Genomic DNA, 19,947 nt, shown 5'->3' with positions numbered 1-19,947 from the left:
CTCTAAGATCTGCTGGGGCCAGAGTTCACAAGTTTTACCCATCAACTGAAGTCATTCTAGAGCTTTGTCATCTGAAACTGAACCCCACCTTACTTCTTAGGTTCTTCCCTTCAGCAAAACAGACAACAACAAATAAACTTTCTATGACCCATCAGTCTTGAAGAGGAAAGTTGGATCATCCAGATAAATGTCTCTGGCCTGCTTGATGTGTCTTTTGATAAAATCTTTCAAATTCTTTTATTTGTTTTTGTTTTGGGGAGAGGTAATTAGGTCTATTTATTTATCTTTTTAATGGAGGTACTGGGGATTGAACCCAGGACCTCGTGCATGCTAAGCACGCACTCTACCACTGAGCTATACCCTCCCCTCCTTCTTTCAAATTCTTAATTAGATTTAGTTGGCATGTTAGGTCATGGGATTACTAACTTTGACTTTCAGTTGGAGAGCATGCATTTCTCACATGTTACACAGCAAACATTTAAATGAAAATGTAGAAAATATTTGAAGGCAAAAAAAAAAAAAAGTATTTGAGTATCACCCAAGCCAATCTAAATGTGTTTTACTCTGAATAGAAGGTAATACACTGGAAATTGATACAACACTGTAAACTGACTACACTTCAATTTAAAAAATAAGTTTTAAAAGAAGATAAGACCTAGGAGATGAAACCCCCATGTCATTAATAGGCCAAGGAGGAGAACCAGTCTAGGAGACTGTCATTAATTCCATTCATTCCTCTCTCAATTTCTTTTCACTTTGCATGTACCATTGAGAAGGATGAACAGATACAAGGTGCAGGGAGAGTATATTGTGGTTTGCATTTGAGAAAGCAGCCTTGCTCTAAAGAGAGGCTGGCACAGCCGAGTGATGTGTGGTTAGTGAGCCAGACTGTAATTCTATTAGCTCGCTGCTGTCTGTGAAAGTGCTAAATGTCTGCAGCTTCCCCCGGGCAGGTGATTCAGCACCTTCCACATCAGGGGCCAGATCTGATTGAAATTCCACCCTTGTGTAACCAGATTATTGTTGCCAAGTCAAAAGGAGACAGGATGCTGTGCGTTTGTAACAATGTGGTTCTGCATAGTTCTTGACTGCAACGTTTATTTTTTCACGTGGGTATACTTTCCTACCCAGCCCTCTTTTTGTGGTGCCATTTGCTGTAGGGTTTCAGAAAGGTACTGGTTCATTATTTCTGACTCTCATAATATTCATTCTTGTTACTCACCCGTAAGGACCTGTCTCCAGTCATTGCTAGAGGTGGAACCAGAGACAAATAACACATACACAATTATTTTTGGTTTTAATTTGAATGGCAACTACAGTCTCTTTCCCTGTTCAATTATTATTCTTGGAAATAATTCCCAAGTGTCTAGTTTCAGGGAGAAACCATCACCAAATAAACATCATATCAAATTTGTATTAATGTGATGGGTTGGCATTTTGTGCTATCAAGTCTTGTTACTATGACTTACAGTGATGAGTAAGAGAAGGAAACTGTTGTAAATTACATGGAGGCAGAAATGTGATTTGTGTAAATATACACATTTTGGTCTTGGCACATATAAACATGCACACAATCATGCTGTGGGGGTAATGAGATCCCTTGTGAGTGCTCATTCACTCAGTCAAGCAACAGAAGAGCACAGTCTGATGCAAATGGTTCCACGTGGTTGGACGTGGCAGGGGAGCAGCTGGAAGCTGTGGGAAGTTAGCCAGCCCCGCAAAATACAAAGTGCTGTTTCTCTTCACGACAAGTATCTTTCTGAGCATCTATTAAATACCAGAGCTTGAGAAGACAGCAGTGGGAAGGCAAGAGCTCTGCTCTCCCAGAAGTTATTTCTGATGGAAGACATTCATGATACAAAGGAGGAAGATACTTAACAAACAATGACTACTGCTATGAAGGAAATTCACAGGGAGACAAGATCAAGAATGATGGGAGAAGGAGAGTCGTGGGGAGAGAGGCTACTTTGAGTGGGGTGGTTGTTGCTGGCGTCTCTAAGAGAAGGGAGGGGAAGAGATGAAGGAAGAGGAAGACCAGCCTTCAGAAGAGTGCAGGGAAGAGTAATCCAGGCAGAGAGAATAGCAAGTACAGGGGTGCGGGCTGCCCTTCTGGAGGCAGAGAAGCGGGATCACTTTGGTTGGGATGTAGAGAACTGAGGAGGCACAGGAATGCGGTGAGACTGGAGTCACACAGGGACATGCAGACCATGGTGAAGGGTTGATTTATTTTAAGTGCAACGAGAAGGGTTTTAACATGACTGATCTATGATCTGACAGCTCATTCCACCTGCTGGGAGGGGAGAGAGTTGTGAAAGAGATGGGAGAGAAGGCAGAGAGACTGATTAGAAAACTAAAGTCATGCCAGCCAGAGGGACAATGAGCGGTGCTCCCTGGCAGTGGGCAAGGTGGAGAACAGTGCACAGATGCATGATTTGCAAAAATAAATGGCCTGCTTATTTATTGGGCGTGAAGGATGAGGGAAAGGGAAGAAATGAAGATTTCTCCTGGGCCATGACTGTGGTCATTTAGATTAATTTCAATGAGGCAATGCTGAAGCCTTCCTGGAGGAAATTCCATCTTATGATGAGCATTTTGACTTTTCCTTACAGAAGGTGGTCTGGCAGATGGGCTGTCATTCTGGACTTGAGAGGCCAAAGTCATAGTTTAGCTGTGTGATCTCAGGCTAGACACCACCCTCCTCAGAGCCTCTGAACCACTTCACCTGAGCTCCAAGACCTTCTAAGCCTTGAAGACACCGAGTTTTTCATTGGTGCACACTGTATAACCTCATAGCGCCCTGGGCGAAGGTGGGAGCACCGCCTTAAGGGGGAACTGAGCCACAGAACAACCGGTGCCGTCCATCCCTCATCTCTACCCTCCCCCACCCCGGAATCTTCACGGAGTCTCCTTAATGGTGCTCTTCCCATAGTTAATCTTTGTACCTTTATGTCAGGGCAGCACTGGAAAAGTCCGGGGCAGAGAAGGGGCAGCCCGAAGGACCACCAGCAGAGGGCAGCATGGAGCTGTGCACACCCTATCAGCCCCTGAGGTCGCGAGCAGCCCCACTCCCCTCCACCAAGGAGCATGCAGACCAGACTGGTCCCGGGGAGGGGGCGGTGCTGGGGTGGAGTCACTGCTGCTGAAGCAAACCAGGAGAGGAAATGTTCCTTTCAGCTGAGGTCCCAGGAAGAGCACGAGGGTATCATTACTGCAAACCATGACAAACCCGAAATGCAGCTGCAGCTCACCCAGGCTAAAAAACAGGTTAAGGAGTTATTTTTGTCTTCCACCACCATGCATGGAGTGCTCTGCAATGGGCCGTGATGAATGTTAGTGTACATTATCTCATTTAAGCTTTGCATCAACTCTGGGAGTTAGAGCCTGGTTTTTGTCCCTATTTTGTGGGTAAGGAAACTGAGTAAGATACAAAGATCACTGACAGAAGTAATTTTGTGTAGCTATATATATATAAAAAAAAAAAGCCTGTTGAACAGCAAAACCTCCCCTCGAGCCTGGTACCTATCTACATACTATTTTCCCAGCACTACGCTGGGGTCTCGGAAAACAGAAATGAAATCTTACGCAGGATTTGGCTCTTGCCCTCAAATAACATACAGTGTTCAGAGTAGAGAGGACAAATTAAGCAACTGAAGAGTAATTCGAACAACTGCGTATAATCCAGAGTTGAATAGCTTGGTAAAACTATGTCTTCACAACTCCCAACTGATTTTCACTCACAGCACGCAACTTCTATAGGCAGAGTCACCTTCAAACTGTAAAAGGATGGATGAGAGAGTGAGGTACGATCAGCACTCATTCGTTCAATCATCCATTTATCCTCCAAATATTTAAGAAGCATCTCTGATTATGATAGATGTTAGATATCACACTGAAACAAACCTGGTACTGGCCCTTGAGGAGATTATAATCTGCTTGGGGCGGTGAAAAATAGACAATAACAAATAAACCAACAAGTAAATGTGGGATTGCAGTTCTGTGTCCCATAAAAGGGGTCCAGCGGTGAGCTCTTATCCTGGGTGACCTCAGCTCTCTGTCCAACAATTTCTAGACCTTAACTCCTGTGACCTTCTTCGCCACTCCAGCCACCTGGCAGCCCTTCCTCAAGGTCTTCCCTGCTGTGATCTTGACATTTCCAAGCCCTTCTGTGACGGTGGTCTAATGAACGTGTGTCTCTCACGCTCCCTTGGGTCCTAGTCAGCCTTTGCTCTGCTCTCAGGCTGCATCCCCCTTTCTGACTTGTCTTGCTCAACCTGGACTCCGTGGCAGGTCAATTTAGCGGTGGCCTCGTTCCGGCTACAAAATCCTGCTGATCTTCCTCAGAATCTTTCCCCGTCTGTGCCCATTCGTCTGTTGCTCTCCAGGCAGAAGAGGGAGTCCCTTGCTCCTGCAGGCATCCCACGATGAGGGTGGGTGGTACCTGAGATGCATCTTGTAGATGCAGGTCACTCCCGCAGACCTGCTTGCCTGCCAGGCTCTTTCCCACAGCTGTGTGTTGACCACTCACTGTTTTTCCGGCACTGCAGGTAGCCCAGGCACCACCGAGCAGTCTAGGATCTGGAAGGAGCAGTTCAGGTAGACTGAGCATTATGGGAGAGACAGGGTGTCTTGAGGAGGCCAGGAGCTGGGGCCCCTACCCTGCAGGCCCCCAAGGTCATGTTAACATTTTGAACTTAGAAAGAAACAAAGGAAAAACACTAGCCAGAATTGTCGCATGATTTGATTTGCAGTCTCCAAAAGACCACACTGACTATCATACCGGGAATGGATACGAGAGGGCGGAGCGGGAGCAGAAACAGTGGTTAAAGCCTGGTGCAGTAACCTGAGTGAGAGGCGATGGTTTCCCATGGGTAAAAGCTCAGCTAGTAGAACACTAAGTTCCCATCACCTTTTCGGCCCTTGGACTCTGCGACTGTCCACAAGTGCCTGGAGGCCCTGGCCCCAGACTCCCTCCCCTAATTTGTCTCACGCAGAGAGCCTTGTCCCCCATCCTGTATGCTCCGCTCTAGAGGAAATGAGCCGCTCTGTCCCCCAAACACTGGCACGTTCCCCGCCCTAGACCCTTGCTCACGCTGCTCTCCCAGCCTGGGCATCACCCCCACCCCCGTCTGTTCTGAGTCACACTCCGATCGCCGCGGACACAACTGATGCAGTCCTCTCCCGATTTACACGTATAGCTCTCCTTTACCACCATCACGGTATGGCTTGCCTTCCCCTAGGTTCGTCCCTGCCGCCTCCTCATTGTGAATCTTGTAGGAGGGGGGTCTTATTTTGTTAGTGCTTTTATTCTCCTCTTCAAACTCATGCTACCTTGCAAAGTGGGGTATTTTTACGGGGGTTAAACGTTTATTGTATCAAATCAAAAAGAATCCAATTCCATGTAATTCAGTCCAGCCCAATCCAGTTTGATTCAATTCATTTCAATTCAATGCCTTGCATTTTAAGTATCTTCTTCGTAAAGTGTAAGCCCTTAAGCTCAGGCACCTGTATTGTGTTTCTTTGTGTGCCCTACCTAGCTCATACAGGAGGTAATTAATACATGCTCATTGACTGGTTCACTGAAACTTAAAGCCACCCTTTGTCTTGTAAGTGTAAGTTGCCCTCAGACCCTTCTTTCTTTCTATCTTAGCGATACTGGTAACTGTTTCTCGAGTCAACTGTGACATGTGTCAGCTTGAAAGTTATAATGCCATACAATTAAATGGCCAGGAAATGTCACATGGACCCTTAAGGAATTCCAGCATGTAGGCAGCTGTGAACAAAGGTGTTAACCCAGTACACTGTTACAACCAGGCTGAGGCTTAAGAGAAAAAGCAGTCACTGCTGAAGCGGGGAAGGGCGTTGTGGTTGTGGTTATGCACGTAAGAGATGACATGACGAGCCTCCCCCTGAATATCTACTTTACCAAAGGGAGCTCTCCTGTGATGCTAACAGGCGACGGTGACCTTTGTCCTACCCTAGTTGCTCAAGGACATCATCTGCAACTCGCAGGACCCCATCACATCTAACTCACTGGTGTCACATCCGGGACACTTTTTACACACGGGTCCAGCATCACTTATGTGAACTTACCTGGGAACAGGTGGCTCATCCTTCAGACCACCCACTGCCCATTCCTTATGCAATGGAGATGCCCTTGGGAAGGACATATCTGTTTATTGTGGTAGAATATACATAACGTAAAATTTACCATTTCAGCCATGTTTAAGTGTCTGGTTCAGTGGCATTTGCACAGTCACATTGTCATGCAACCATCAACAACATTCATCTCCAGAACTCTGTCACTGTCCTAAACTGAAAGTCTGTACCTAATCATATTTATTTGTTAATTATAAAATAATATCTTCTAATGGTAGGAAATTCAACAATATCAGAGTGTAGACAGTAAAACGTGTAAGTTCCTTTCCCGTCCATCCCAGAGCCACTTTTTGCTGTTAAGAGTTCATTTGTACCCTATTGGATCTTTTTGGTGTGTGTGCGTTATCCACACATACACGCAAGTCCATAGAAATTTATTGTTTCACAAAAATTAAATTATAATATGTGGGCTGTTTTGCTTTTTCTATCCAACCACATATTACGGATATTTTCCCACGTCCTAATCCGTGGCTGGACTGTATTCCTTTTGCTGACCACTTAGTATTCTGTCATATGGATGCACCGTAATTTATTTAACTATTATCCCAATTATGAACACTTAACTTTGTTCTTAAGTTTTGTTCCTTAAAAAAAAAAAACAAAACAGTGTTGCAATAAAAACTCTGATAACCCTAAAGCAAACATTCCTGTAGGACACATTTCCTAAAGGTTGAATCCCTAAATATAAAGGTTTGCAAAGTAGGGGAAAGTTGATGTATAATGACCACCGTATGTTAACTGCTCGTTTCCTAGTCATGTGTGGGGAAGAAGGGCTCTGGGTGTACCGGCCGTTGGTGACTCCCGGCTGAGTGCGGACTTGCTGGAAGTCACTGCCCTCTTTGATAGGACTCCAGATACTCTCAGAGGAGGAGATGACAGAAGAGAAAGGAAACAACTAGTGCATAGATCATGGTGGGTTGATCCAGTTTGGAAAAATGAGACACACACGCTTATGTGTCGACTTTTCACCCCACTCTACTGAGCAAAGGCAGCGGGCATGTGTCCGGCTTCCTTGCTGTAACTCTTCTCCACATTCAGCTCATCGTCCTCATTCATGCACAAGAAGACTCTGGGCTTCGAGCTAGACCTCACCAGTGTCAACATTCCTCTGTGCCTTAGAGCCGCACAATTTTCAATTCCATCATTCAGATTTTTCCAAACATGCCGAGAGACTATGGAAAAGAATGACCTACTTGCAAATTAAGCTTGAAACTTCTGAGCAGCGTTTTCTGCTCACTATTAGCAAAGCCCCAAAGCAGAGCTGCCCTCATCTGGGGTAAAGGAGACTTGTGTTAACAGTTTCTGTTGTTTTTTTTAAACTGGTAATAAACTGGGGCAGTGCTGGACCAGTGCATGACTCTCTGGTATTTGCATAGCATAAGCTTACATCCATTAGAAAAGCATGCGGTTCATTTATTTTTCCACTAAAATCAATGGTTTTAATTAAGGAGAAAATTAATGAAATTTAAAACTTGGAGAGGTGATTGGTTTTGCCAATAAAAGACCATGCATAATAAAGGACCATGCTAAGTCCTACCTGCCTCCCCCAAACCCCCAAAAAAGAATTTTCTACAATTAGCTCACATATAATTCATTCATTAGAAAGGCAGTTATGTACACGAGCAGAAAACCAGACTGCTGAGCTGGAGTGTTTCTAGTAACTGGACTCTGGGAATAACTGTTGAAGAGCAGAAAAACCTTAAGCCAATATTTTTCCTGATATAGTACAGTTCATGGCAACTTTCCATAGCAACTCCGTGAAAGGGGCCTTTTATTTTAGAGCCAAGCCTATCTGAAATAAGATGACTCTTTTAAGAACAGTTTTTCCGTAAGGCCAGGTTTTAAGAGCGGGAATATCCGATCTCACACTCCTCGTGACTAAGTCAAGGAAAGAGACCTGAGCAAACCCGCTCTGTGGCCATGGCTCTGGGTGTTTAAAAAAGTCAACGGGGCGCTTTGGAAATAGATAAAATCTAAGTCGTTAGTGTACCCACACTGATGCATAGGGCATTCGGAGTGGGGCACTGCCTCTCTGAGCTATGTATTGAGCTGGAAACCTTTCAAGCGTGACAGGGATTCCTCTCAGATATTTACCAACAAGTTGCCAGTTTGTAGTATATTTTTAGGGGGCCTCTGTCCAACTTACAAGGGCCCCTATAAATTCTTTTCACCTGGAGTGATGGGTCTCTGGCAGCCAATTTATATTGTGTGTCTCTACTGGCCCTCCCTTCCACTGGCTGGCCAACCAAATTCTCCTTCTCAGAAAGTTTGGCATTTAGACTAAAATAACACAGTTGAGGTCTGGGCTGGTAAATGGAAGAAATCTGCTCTGAATTGTAGGATCCCTGTCTTCCATTGCCATGTGCATAAGAAAGCAGAGAAAAAGAGAGACAGACAGAAGAGCAGATGCAGAGAAACGAGCAGAAAAGAGAGATGGAAGAGAGGCCTTTATGGTTGCTGGTTCCGGTGATTTCCTGAAGCCTGGCTGAGTTCATGACTTCGGGGTCTTCATGATAATCCTCTTATAACAGGTACCCCACTTTTACTTAGGTTACCCTGAATAGAGCTCTGTTACTTGCAACAAAAGCCTCAACTAACGTTCATGTTAGAGTACGTATTTACTGAGCGGTCAGCTACGTATAGAGCACAGAGAGGGAAAGAGGAAAGAAAAAATTGCCGAGTGCCCTCTATGTGTTAAGCAATTTGCTAAACACTTTAAAAGTTATTTTCATAATACTCCTCAACATATCTCTAAAAATAGGTGTTATTTCCCTCCATGTTTTCAGGTAAGGGATCTGAATCACAGAGGTTCATCCTTGAGTTACATGGCGAGTGGGCGGCCAGTCTGGGATGTGGACTCGGATTTGGGCAGCTAGGCCCGGGCTCTGGTCTAACTTTGATAGAGAACACTTGCCTTTACATTTGTGTGATCTTGACCAAGTCACTTCACCCCCATTTGGGCCTCTGTTTTCCTTTTTTGAAACATGAGAAGCTTGGGTAAATATAATATTCTCGAAGGTCCCTTCCAATTTCAGGAGCATAGTATCATTTGAATGACTCATTTAGAACAATGCTTCTGTGTCCAGGTGGTTGATGGGAGATGGGGGCAGGGGTGAGTTATTTCCAAGCCTCCTTGAGTGCCTTTTCAAACCATACATCCTTCATCCTGTACCCCTCCCCAAAGCTCTGCTGAGGGTGGGACAGTTGCAGGTGACAGAGCTGGGCTTTGAACCCAGAGCTGTCTTATCATTTCATTATGCTGCTGCCCTCTCTTTTACGAAGTTCCAATATTTTTTTTCAACTGAATTGCATTAATACTGACCATAAATGATGAATGTGTCCTGTTTTGAATGCTTTGCACATTTGAGCATCAACTTGTCAATTTCTAATACAAGTTTTGCCGGTGTTTTTATGGCAACTTTCATTGGAATTGCATTGAGTCTATAGGTGAGTTTAGGGGTATTGCTTTCTTAACAATGTTGAGTCTTCTAATCCATGAACCTAGTATCCTTTTCCACTTTGTTCAAAGGTCTTCTTGAATTTCTCTCAGCACTGTTTTAAAGTTTCCAGTGTAGAATTTTTGCATGTCGTTTATTAATTTATTTCTAGGTGTTGGATGTTCCTGGGTGGTATTATGGTATTATGTTTATTTTCCAGTTATGTGTTAATGGTATATAGAAATACAATTGACTTTAACATATTAACTTTATTTCCTATGACCTGATAATACTAGAAATTTGTTAATTAATGACACGAGAGACTTTGGACATGAAAAATACTGTTTTGGAGTTCAAGTGACAAAGTATACTTTGTAGGCAGAATAATGTCCCCTCCCCCAAAAATGTCCATGTCATAATCCTCAGAACATTTGACTGTGTTAGGTTATAGGGAAAAGGGGAATTCAAGTTGCTGATGGAATTAAGTTTGCTGATCCGCTGACTTTAAGAGAGGGAGATTATTTTGGGTTATCTGAGTGAGCCTAATGTAATCAAGCGTCCGTAAAAGTGGAAGAGGAGAGGTAGAGGGGTGCATGACTAGAGGAATGACTGGAGAGATGCAATATTGTTGGCTTTACAATTGGAGGATGGGGCTATGAGTCAAGAAATACATGTAGCATCTGGAAGCTGAAAAGGACAAGGAAATGAATTCTTCCTTAGAGCCTCCAGGGAAAAAATATAAATATATAGTCCTGTCAACACCTTGGTTTTGGCGCAGTAAAACCCCTGTTGAACTTCTGACTTCCAGAACGATAAGATGATAAATTGTGTTGGTTTAAACCATTAAGTTTGTGGTAATTTGTTTCCTCAGCCATAGAAAACGAATACAGTATAGGTCAGAGTCACCGTCTGTTCATGGAACCTGCCCCAGGCTGGCATCCTGCAAACTGCCAGCTTTGGAAATAGTAGCAGACAGTGACAACATTCACATTTCTGCCACCATTTATGCAGCAAAGCTGAATGATCTTCAGGAAGATTTGAAAGCAGATAACAGACAGCAACAAAATGAGAGCTCGATCAGGAGAGAGGAAAAAAAAAAAACTTGGTAGATGCCACATGGTCACGGCAATAGCCAGGGTGATTTGTAGAAATAAGTGAAGCACTGCTTGAGAGGATGTCTTTTAGTGGGAACAAATTCTATTTTGAGAAAGTAAGAGTCTGAAAGACATTGTAAGTTTTATATATGTGTGACCCTATTTGTAGCCTTGTGTAGGTGAGGCTGAATGATTCAGGTTATATAAATAAAAACAGTTAATTACACTATTTGTTAAACCTTTTGAGTTCATAAATGAAGTACTTCTACATATAATTAGGGAAGATTGGAAGTTGCCCCTATAATGAGATTATCCTTGCATACTTGTATTCTAATATCTTGAGCAGGAAAAAAGAGGGTAGAATGTGAGAGGTTGTGCTGGGAATTACACTCAGCCCTTGGACTGATCCCTCTCTGCCATCGAAGGCTGAGTGATCTCCTCTCATCGATAATTCATTGACAGGTGTCATGATTATGGATTACTGTCATGTGTCTAAGCTGTGGTTTCAGGATGCTTGCTGCCATTTCCTTTCCCCCTCCAAAGTCTCTGTTTTTAATAAGGAACACAGCAAGGATAGTTCATGTATGACTGAAGCACTGTGCTGTACACCAGAAATTGACACAGCATTGTAAACTGACTGTACTTCAATAAAAAAAATATATATATATATACACAAAATAAAAAAAGAATAAGGCAAGGATAGATGAGGAAAATGTGGTGTATTTTTACCTTCCGTGCGTATCAGTGAGAATGATGCTACCTGTGACGTTTCAGTTAATGATAAAGCAGGAGCTCCAGAGACCAAATCAGAAATAAAGTGATTTGCCGTAATATTACTCATAATAACATGTAAAAATGTGTCAGGATCATGTGACATATAATATTTGCCTCTAAAATGAGTTGTATCTGTGCTTATTCTTTTGTGTTATAATTGGTCCTCTCATTCGTCTTGCCTGTGGAGCAAAAGTCTGAAGACTAAACTAAACTAAAAAAGAATATACGTATGTATGTTTATATGTATCGTTTTTTTCCCCTCACACAATGACACTTTGGAAATAGCAGATGATCAGTTTTATAACTCACATCCTTGTAAAATTCTTGCATTAGTTGTTCTCCCAAGAGAAATCCATGTGCTATTTAACCTTTTGCCAATAGAAAAAAATGTGGATGTGCTTATGAGAATGACAGTTTCTGAGTTAAGGAGGGGAAGTTGGAAATGGCTGATTTATAGTGGCCCCAACAAATTCCATTTCCATTTTTGTGCTTTTCAGTTTAGTTAAAATTATTGACTTTCCACTGCGCCAAGCACTGTGTTAGGTGCCAAGGATACAGAGATGATTAAAACACGTTTCCTTTCCTCAAGAAGGCAAAGCTGTGATGGAGGCAGACAAGTGCCTCAAACCAAAATGCGAGACTGTGAAGGTACCAAGGATGGAGTGATTTATTTTGCCTGGAGAGAAGTAAACTTTCACGGAAGGGGTGACATTTGAAAGGGCCTTGAAGGAAAAGGAGAAGGCCAGTACTTATACATTATGAACAACGAAAACAGCATAAAAACTCGAAAAGAAGTTTCAGTTTGTATTCTGTGAGCTGCCAGTGTAACTGGAACTGGGCATTTATTCAGGGGAGGGGCTGGCTGAGGGGACCCGTCAGGAGGTGGGAAGAACAAAGGCTCGCCTGGCCCCATCAGCCCCGTCTTCCCAGTCCAAGCGTCCTCCACCTGTGGGAGGTGAAAAGGAACCAGACGTCTTCAGTGCCCATCACCCACACCTCTTGCAAAGTCTGCCCAGCACTCTGGGTTTCCTTAAAACAATTGATAGCAGAGTCTTTCTGCCACTTCCTGCCTCTGAGATGGTGTCATGCGAGTTACTTAAGCCTTAGGTTCTTTATCTGCAAACCAGGGGAGGTAGTACCTCTGTTAGATGTTTTTGTGCAGATGAAAGAGAGACGTGCACGTAAAGCCCACAGCACATTGCCTGACCCAGAAGACTGGTAGCAGGGTGACAGCACTGACTGACGATGGTGATGCGGTGCTGATGACAGTTATGGTGAAGGACATGCCTGGTCTCTGGGCTGCCTTGGGAAGATCCCATGAGGTGGGTAAGAACACCGTGATCCAGGCCGCCTGGCTCTGACCCAGGGCAACTTCCTGCCCATCTGGGCTCCCCTCGCCGTTGTTCCCGTGGCTCAGGTGGCGTGGGCAGCTGCTCCAACTGCTGCCGCTGGTGCCCCGACAGCTGCGGTGAGCCAGGCGACGGTCTATTCAGCGAGAAACCATCAGCCCTAACTAATCCCAGCAACAAGGTCCCCTCCTCCTCCTCCTCCTCGCTCCCCTCCCCTGCTGGCACCCATCCTTTAATTCACCTGCCGTCATTTTCTTCTCCCTCATCTTTTTTTTTTTTTTTTACACACACACATGTATATTTATAGAAAATGTAAACTTATCTACAGTTGGTATAAAGATCAGTGGTTGTCTGGAGGGTTGTTTCTGGTGGTGAAAGGAGGGGCTATAAAAGACATGAGAAAACGTTCAGGGTGATGGAATGGGTCATTACTTTGCGGGGATGGCTCCCCCCCCCCATATATGCATCAAAATTTATCAAATGATTAAATATGTGCAGTTAATTATATACCAATTATAGCTCAATAAAGTGAAAAAATTAAGACCACCTTTACTGGTGCTATGGGTGGAGTATTATTTTAAAGTTCTCAACTTTTATTTCTTCAGTTGACTTCCATCCTGGCCCTTTGCTGCCCCTTGCCCCACCTTTCTCCCTCTTCTTCACTCCCTCCCTTTTCTTGTCCTTCTTCCCTGTGTGCTTGCTTCTCTTCCGGGTCTGGTTTTGCAGCATAGGGTGGTAGAAGGAGTCCTGAAGGTGAGGTCAGGAGACTCAGAGACTGCTCGTGCTTCTGAGACGATGGCGAAGCCGCCTCGCCTTCCTGGGATGTGGTTTTCTCATCTGCAGAAATTTAGGGGTTGGACGAGAATGATCTGCAAGTGTTCTTTCCGCTGTAAACTCCCATTCTGTTACCTTTTGTTCTGGTCGCCTTTGTGCCTGCTTTTCCTGTTTCAGCTGACTCATCTCTCCACCTGCCTCTCTCATCTGCACCCCCACCCATTTGGTCCAAGGTACCATCACCTCCCCCAGGGTCCACCGAAGTACCTCCTGCTGGTAGAGTCTCCCTGCTTCCGTTCTTATCACTGCCCAATACTTTACCCACACAGAAGCCAAGGCGGCCTTTACAAACGTGGGTGAGCTTGGTCACTCCTTGCTTTAAATTCCTCCAAACTCCTTTATTGTCGTTGTCTATCCCACTACCTGGTTTTTTTTCTCCAGAGCAATTCGTACTGCCTGAAACGCTCTTTATTCACTCATCAGTTGCTGAATGTGTTTGTACTTACTATTATCTATCTTCCCCGTCGGAACACAGGCTCCACGAGGGAAGGAACTTGTCAGCTTTGTTCACTCTGTATGTTCGTTGCATTTAGTGTTCTTCCAATAAATGTTGAATAAAGAACCTCGCTCTGCCAGGGGACCCATCTCCCCTCTTCTTGAGATGATCTCCCAATTACACAATTTTTTTTAACTTAGAAATATCTCTGCCTGCCAGGAATTGTACCTATCCTTCCTTCTCCATCAGCTCTGGGGTAATTTCCCTCATTAATTTTTCTCAGTCACCCAGGACCATGGTCTCACAGGATATGGTAGCAAACAATAGCAACTTTGAAACTAGTTCTTCTGTCGCTTTCATTTCAATCTGTGCTATTGGGTGTGTTAGAAAAAAATTACAGGGCAACCCTTCGAGTTTAATGTATTTAGATCTTTTATACAATGCCAAGAAAGAAACTTCTTTAAGAATACTAAATTCTTCCAAATTCTGTGCTTGGTTCTTAGAGAGATGTTAGGAGTGGCTAGGTTCTTTTTTTAAATTAGTGATTTATTTTTATTGAAGTAGAGTCAGTTTACAATGTTGTGTCAATTTCCAGTGTACAGCATAATGTTTCAGTCATATATATACATACATATATTCCTTTTCATATTCTTTTTCATTACAGGTTACTACAAGATACTGAATATAGTTCCCTGTGCTATACAGTATAAATTTGTTATTTATCTATTTTATGTATAGTTGTTAGTATCTGCAAATCTCAAACTCCCAATTTATCCTTTCCCACCCCATTTACCCCTCTGGTAACCATAAATTTCTTCTCTATGTCTGTCTGTTTCTGTTTTGTAAATAGGTCAATTTGTATCCTTTTTTTTTTTTTTTTTTGAATTCCACATGTAAGTGAGAAATGGCTAGGTTCTTTAAAAAAAAAACCCTTTGAAGTTGGTGATGTGAATATGCCAGTTTTATATATAACATAAGTTGGGAATTAGAGAGATTGTGTAGCTAAGTCAAGGTCACAGAGCCAGAGGGGCATGGAGCCAGGATATGAACTGAGGGAGCATGACGCTAGAACGAAGCTCCTGGTCACCATGTTACTTCTTCTCGCTCTTTAGGTTAGACTACTGTCCTGCTTCATTTCCATCATAGCACTCGTAAATATCTGATCTATCTGATTGATTGATTGGTTAGCATTTTTTGTGGGTGATTCCTTCCATTGTAACATCACCTCCATCGGGATTGGTAGGTACCATGTATGTCCTGCTTATTACACTTTGCTCCATGCTTACCCTGGTGCCTGGTATCTAGTGACCCCTCAACAAATATTTGCTAAATGAGTGAATTATTTGCATGTTAGAGGATGAGATATGATAAGAGGGCCTGGTAATTCTGTATATAAAACTCAATCTCTGTTGTTGGAACTTTCTCCAAAATATTTCCAGTGGTGGCATATCCTTATCCTTTCAGAGTACATTTGATCTTTGCAATTAGCCAAAACGTTAAAGAATTTTTTTTTCCAAAAAAGAACATATAGTCACAAATTATTATGGCTGTTTTCTTGCCCTAAAGTTAGACCTATTCACAAGGACCTAACTTTCTGTGCTTTGGCATTGTGGTAAAGCTTCCGGACTCCATCACAAAATAAACTTTTTAAGAGGATAAAATAAAATTTATGGGATGACAAAGGAATCAATCATATTGAATACAGTTATCAAAATATAAAAAATTATGGTATATTATTTTCTTCCTTACTAATGCATTAAATAAGATCTAAAAACTAGGTCTAATGTCTAATTTCTATTGGCAACAAGATCATAGGAATTACTAATGCTTTCATAATTAAAAGAAATATTAAATTTCATAAACAGGTTAATAAAAATATACATATAATTTTTCCCATGCCTGTGTATAGGTCCCCTGAATTTTATCTGTAGACCGCATGGACCCTAAATTTTAAAGTCCTGTATTAGAGGAATCCAAAATACACCCAACAATAGTGCCTACATTTAAATGAGTGTATTTCTTCCAAAGGTGACCATTGAAGGGGCTATTCCTCATTTGGTGCCTAAGTTCTGACATATACGGATTTTTTCTCAATTCAGCTCCACATTTCTCATCCCCATTGCAATTTGATAACTATTGATACAGAGCATATTTCTCACAACTTTAATATATTTACTTAGTGTTTACCTACACACCAATGAACTGAAAATCTGAAAACATAATCCTTGACTATTATGAATTTATAATTTTTATTTATTGCAAATACTAATCTGAAATAGTTAATGCATCCACATAATTCAAAAGTTCAAAAGATATGAAAAAGCAGAAAATCTCCCTCTACCTCTGTCCACCAGTCACTGGTTCTCCTCTAAGATGATAACCAGTCCTGTCCATTTCTTTTGTATCCTTTCTGAGATGGTTGACACATACAAGCAAAGATGGTGGCATATTCTTTTCCCCCTTAAAACAAATCTTAGCGTATTGTTCACACTATTTTCCACACTGTTTTTTTTTATCACTTAAAAATGTGTCTGCAAGATAATTCTATATCCGTGCATTAGGAATGTCTTTGTTTCTTTTTGTAGCTGCACAGTCTGTCGATTGTAAGGACGCACTATAATTATTTAACAAATTTGCTTATGGGTAGACAATTTAGGTTGTTTCTATTATGACTAAAAAGAAGGGCAGCAAAATGGACCACTGAATATGGATATTTTGCCATGGACACCTGCATATGTGGGACTTAGAATCATGAAACCCAGATATAGGTAGGCAGTGAGAGATGTGCATCACGTAAAAGCAAATATACTGAGAGTCACAACAGCATGGACTATTCACTGACAGGATTGAGAGGAAAGACAGGACACCATCAGCTCTTTTCTAGCAGTCTAGGCCAAGGTCAGTGTTTTTCAGGGCTGGAGAAGCGTCACTGAGGATAGAGAGGATGTCCTGGGTTTGAGAGCCTGCTTTGGAGAAAGTGTGGAAGTACATCTAAGCGACTTTGTTGTGTTTTATTTACTGTGGCTCTCAGAAACAGAGGCTGGAGGTGATAATCTTCTTTGGTTTTGGGGCACGAGATCATCATTGATCCATGGGAGGTTCCTCTCTTGTTGTGTTTACTCATTCTCTTTCATTCCCATTTTCCACTTCCACACGTCCCCAGTCAGTCTAGTTGAATGTATTCAAAGTGTCTATTTTTCTTTATATGCAAAATGATATTTTGTATGAGTGCTTTAGATTTACATAAATGATACTGCATCGTAACTCATTCCGTTTCTTTTTTGTTATTTATAAAATTTTTGAATATGTTTTTTTAAAATTGGCAGGGAGGGAGGCAATTAGGTATGTATGTATGTATGTAGGTATGTATTAATTTACTGGGAATCAAACCCAGGACCTCGTGCATGCTAAGCATACACTCTACCACTGAGCTATATCCTCCCCTCCTTATTCTATTTCTTCTTTCACAATCACTGTGTTTTATGGTCTCTCTGTGTCGCTGCATATACATCTAATCCTTTGCCTCTAATAGCCGCGTGGTCTCATCCATCACATCGTAGCCACCTGCTTTCTCCACGATGGACATCAAGGTTGCCTCCAGCTCTTTGCCACCACAGATGAGATCACAGTTCACATCTTCCTGCATTGCCCCCTAAGGATCTATGTGGGAATTTATTTGGTATAAACATTTGGAACAGAATTGCTAGGTCATAGAATTACATATACTTAGTTTGGCAAGTAGTGCCCAATTATACCCCCAAAATGGTTCCCCAGTCAGCAACACCAGAACACCTAAGGGTCTCTCAGCTTTACATCCATGCCAGCTCCTAACATCATCCTGCTATCTAATCGTTTCCAGTCAAGTGATACATTACTATTATATCAACCTGCATTTACCTATTTACAGATAATTTTGAGCATCTCCTCAGTGTCTATGAGTCTCTTCGGTGTACTCTTCTACAGACTGCCTGCTCATATTCATTGCTCATTCTTCTACTGGGGTTTCTTTTACTTCATAGTGTGTAAGGATTTCTTAAGTAATAGGAATAAAAATCCCTTATCAGTTTTAGATATGAACCAGTACCCTTCCCAATCTTGTCATCTGCCTGTTAACTTTGCCTTTCATTGAACAGAAATTCTCACTTTTGAAGTAATCCTATCGATCAATACTTTTGTTTTGCATTTTTAATATTTTGACACTTTGTTTAATAAATTCTTTTCCCATGGTGGGTCACAAAGATATTCTATATTTTCTTCTATTATGTTTATCATTTTATCTTTTACATTTAAATGCATCTGGAGTCCATGTCTATGTTTGATGTAAGAAAGGGATCCAGTTTTATCTTTCTCTCAGAGATACTGAGAGATTTGGACCAATATGCCTGAGAGAAGCAGAAGATGCAGGGTGGGAGAGATGGATAACAGGAAGGAAACAAGATATCCGAGCCCCACAGAGAAAGGACATAGAAGCAGAATCAAGATTCTGTCTGACCTAGGAGGCAGCCTTTAATCTATCATCTGTAATGAAAAACTGAAAAAAAGCCAGCATTTGATGCACTTCTCTTACAAATACCGCCACTTTCAGGGGGAATTCCCCGGCAGCACTGAGGTTCCGGTATATGGTTTTAAAAATACACTCTGTACACAACAGAAGGACTTTCCCTTCTGTTGGGAGGGGGAGTTGGGTAGGTAGGAGGAGAGGAAGCTATCAGAGGGAGAAAAGCCAGTGCCTTCAGAAGCAGGGAGCTGACGACGGATTGAGCTAAAGGTAGGCTGGTTGATGGAGAAGTCGAGCAATTCTTTCTTGCTCTCAGAGATGAAAATCTGCCTGCTTAGGAAAGGTGACTGGTTCCTGTCAAGCATCTGAGTCTTGAGCGTTCTTCTATTTCCATCTCACCATCAACTGCCTGTGGTTAGTTCGAGTGCCAATCAAACAAAGAAACACCAGCAGAAAACAATCTAACCAAATTACAGGCAAATGGTTGATATTTTCAGGCTTGTGATTTGCATGTATTATAAGAAACTCAATGTAATATTTAAAACTTTCTTCTTTGTAAATGGACTCGGTGGTCAGCTTTTCATTCTTCTGCAACTTTACCACTACTAAGGATCCCCGTGAAACCTGGCGGGGGGGCTGAGAACTTGTCCTCAGACTGTAGTCCAACAAGGGTAAGAAAAAAGAAAAACCTAGGAAATGGAAAAGAGGCCAGAAAAAATTTCCCTTTTCAAATCTATAAAAATGGCTCTCAGAACTGGCATTTTCTTGTCAAAAAAAAAAAAAAAAATTACCCTGTGGGAGGAAAGAGCAGAAAGGAAGTAAAGGTCACAGGGAGCATTTTTTCTTGTTTGTTGTTCTTTTTGTTTTTGCCCTGAATATTTTTTTCACTCGAGAGAAAACTGAGATCACTGTCTTTAATCTGTCTGCTCAGCCCTCTTTTGCCACTGTTTTGAATAGAAGTCATCCTCAAGCTTCTTCACCAAACTCAGAATCATGTTAAATATCCCCAACTTTGAAAAGCATCAGTGAGGTTTAATAAGACATCATGACACATGTCTTGTTGATTGCATTGCTTCTATACCACAGTGTGAAAAGTTTCTAGACCTCTGGGGTTAGACAGCCTGGGTTCAAGTCTTATCTTCTATCCTTATACAATACAAGGCTTCCTGTGATTTCCTCAGTCTCTCTGAGCCTTATTTTTTTCATCTGTAAAACTGAGATAGTAGGAGCACCTGCTTTATATCATCATTAGAACATTGCTACATACCTATTAAATGATGAAAATTAAAAATACTGACAATGCCAAGTGCTGATGAGGATGTGGAGCAAATGAAACTCTCATATGTAGCTGATGGGAGTGCAAAATAAT

The 19,947-nt window shown here is 42.1% G+C and overlaps 1 non-coding gene across 1 annotated transcript; it reads right to left on the bottom strand.

Moving 5' to 3' along the window:
• Positions 1–292: 292 nt before the first annotated feature.
• Positions 293–365, bottom strand: TRNAA-AGC (transfer RNA alanine (anticodon AGC)). The gene has a single exon. It is a non-coding gene; the product is annotated as a tRNA-Ala (tRNA).
• Positions 366–19,947: the final 19,582 nt, after the last annotated feature.

The sequence above is a fragment of the Camelus bactrianus genome, chromosome 3 (genome assembly GCF_048773025.1).
Source record: "Camelus bactrianus isolate YW-2024 breed Bactrian camel chromosome 3, ASM4877302v1, whole genome shotgun sequence".
In the NCBI taxonomy this organism is placed as follows: domain Eukaryota; kingdom Metazoa; phylum Chordata; class Mammalia; order Artiodactyla; family Camelidae; genus Camelus; species Camelus bactrianus.
This window is presented reverse-complemented; position numbering and strand designations above follow the sequence as displayed.